The sequence below is a fragment of the Nuphar pumila genome, chromosome 17, assembly GCF_984573655.1.
Source record: "Nuphar pumila chromosome 17, dmNupPumi1.hap1.1, whole genome shotgun sequence".
NCBI lineage: Eukaryota > Viridiplantae > Streptophyta > Magnoliopsida > Nymphaeales > Nymphaeaceae > Nuphar > Nuphar pumila.
In genome coordinates, this window is record NC_143265.1 from 20,481,219 (window position 1) to 20,484,119 (window position 2,901).

Below are 2,901 nucleotides of genomic sequence, written 5' to 3' on the forward strand. Positions count from 1 at the left end.
GATCTAAGACATTTGGGAGCCACCTAAAGAAAATGGTAACTCATCAATATATAATATTAATTTTATAAGTATAGTTGCAAATTTGTGTACTAAATCTTTTGTCATTTAACTTCGCAGGAAGCAGAAAAAGGAGGCAGTGTACCATATAAGGATGTGTTTGTAGAAACACATAAACGGAAGACCACGGGAGTCTTCGTATCAGAGAAGGCGAGAACGACAACGGTATGTATTAATTCTATTAATAATCATTGCAATATATATGCAAGTCATCATAATGTTATCATTAATTATTAATGAATACTTTAAACATTATTTTGTAGGAGGCATATGAGCAACAAATGGTAGAGCGATATGGTGAAGACGCTACTCAGCATCCATCATTTGATCCTACAGCATGGGTGACTGCAGCAGGTGAACCCAAAAAAGGTCGCGTGTTCGGGTTTGGGAGTAATATGAACACTTCACCAGTTATTGGTTCTTCCAGTTACGGCTCACCAACTTCTTGCGCCGACATAAGCTCCAAGCAGCCGACTATTCTTTCCGGTGATGATGTACGCGAGATCATTAATGAATCACTGAATAACTACTTCCAATACACCGTCGCCCCCTTTCTCCGAAATGAGATCAAGGCCGCTGTTCAGGATAGGGGATCTTCGATTCCAGGTCCCTCTCAGGTATAATCACATATATAGTTTTTTTGACTATCTCAAAGCACATCTGAGCATGGTAGAATCACATATAGAGTTTTTCTAGATGCCTTAGAACACATATGAACATGCTATAATCACATATTCAATTTTTTTACTGCCTTAGCACACATATGAGCATGATAGAATCACATATATATATATTTAACTTTTTGTCTGTCTTAGAGCACATATGAGCATGATAGAATCACATATAAAGTTTTTTTGATTGCATTAGAACACATAAGCATGCTATAATCACATATTCAGTTTTTTTACTGCCTAAGAACACATATGAGCATATTATAATCACATATTCTGTTTTTTGACTGCCTTAGCACACATATGAACATGCTATAATAACATATAGAGTTTTTTAACTGCCTTAGAACACATATGAACATGTTATATATCATTTATGATAGAATCACATATAAAATTTTTGGCTTTGCCTGCCTTAGAGCACATATGAGCATGCTATATTCACATATTCAATTTTTTTACTGCCTTAGCACACATACGAGCATGATCGAATCACATATATAGTTTTTTGCTTGCCTTAAAGCACATCTGAGCATGGTAGAATCACATATAGAGTTTTTTTATATGCCTTAGAACACATATGAACATGCTATAATCACATATTCAATTTTTTGACTGCCTTAGCACACATATGAGCATGATAGAATCACATATAGAGTTTTTTTATTGCCTTAGATCACACATGAGCACATGATAGAATCACATATAGTGTGTAATTTATTTCATTATATTTTGTTTATCAATACTGACTGTTCTTTTCTTGTGTAGGCTGCTAGCGATAATCAGGGTAGTGGAGCTGAAGGGACAGATAAAGACAATGAACAAGAAGACGCACAAAATCTTGGCGATGATTAGAGGACTGTGTTGAAGAAGTTCTATTTTTTTTATTTTTCCTAATTGTAATTGTTGAATTGTAAATAATTAAACTTCTTAGTTTTAAGGTGGAACGATTAATTATTATAGATACTTGTTATATGAATTTTTTTGTGTGGTTTATTTTTTATTTACAGGAAATATAAATTGTACAGTTCTCCGTAATTAATTTTTAAATAAATTTTTTTTGATTTTTTTTCGTTTTTGCGACGGATTAGCGACGGATGATTCCGTCGCTATTCATATTAATCTAGCGACGGCTTAGCGACGGAATTAAATCCGTCGCCACGCCGTGGTCGCCGTTTAGTACCGGCGGATTGGCGACGGAATATAGCGCTCGTTATTCCGTCGCAATTAGCGACGGACTTGGCGACGGAATTATTCCGTCGCCAGTTAGCGTCGAAATATTCGCGACGTAAGCATACTGTCGCCGCGTTGTCGCTAATCCGTCGCTAACATGGTTAGCGACGAAAGGTGGTCGTCGCTAATCTACTGCTCTGTTGTAGTGAATGATCTTCTCATTCTAGATAAGTTTCAGGTGAAACAACGTAAAAGTTGTTGGGGTAAACGGCTACCTAGAAGGAGGTAAACTATCAGCAACCCTCTTCTATAAATTAGAGGAGGGATTACTCACCAAGTCAATCAGCGTGAGTGAAAAACCCTCTTTGAAGCAGGCCATTTACAAATTAATCGCAATCCCCATGTTGATTTGGTATTCATGATCCTTCAGTGGTATCAAAGTCAGCTTCGATGGTGTGCGCAAGACCGACTCTGAATCACCGAGCAAACGTCATTGAAAAAATCAGAAAAAAAAGGTTAGTGTTTTTTTAGACATATCTTGCAGGTCGCCGGATTTTGACGACCAATGTTCCTGTTTTCAAATAACTAAGACCTACGCTTTGGGTCTGCCCGTGACAATAAAGAATAAGAAAGGGGAGGAGCAAGCATTTTTTATTACTCTATTATTTTTTTTCTCGCCTAGCGATTCATCTAGCTAACTGTTTAAACCGGATGGTTTATTGCACATTCGACACATAGTTTCAATAAACAAAAATAAAAATAAAAAAAATGGGGAAGAAGAACATGGACCCTGAATCGGGGCTTGCGACTACCTATATTAGATCTAAAAAAAAATAGATTACCTTTTTTTTTCTGCAAGCACCTCCTATTGTTTTCAGCGATCAATCTAGCAGACTGAAAAGTCTGTCTCTTTTTCTCTCAACGACAGCCCCGGCAAGGCGATCAGTTGATCATTACCGCCTGATCGACTTTCATCACCGACTGCCACATTTCATCGACT

General features: G+C 37.0%; 1 long non-coding RNA gene across 1 annotated transcript; it reads left to right on the top strand.

Annotated features, from left to right (window-relative positions):
• The first annotated feature begins 541 nt into the window (after positions 1–541).
• LOC149811772 (uncharacterized) lies at positions 542–1,731 on the top strand. Its single transcript, XR_016428626.1, has 2 exons — positions 542–674; positions 1,497–1,731. It is a non-coding gene; the product is annotated as an uncharacterized LOC149811772 (long non-coding RNA).
• Positions 1,732–2,901: the final 1,170 nt, after the last annotated feature.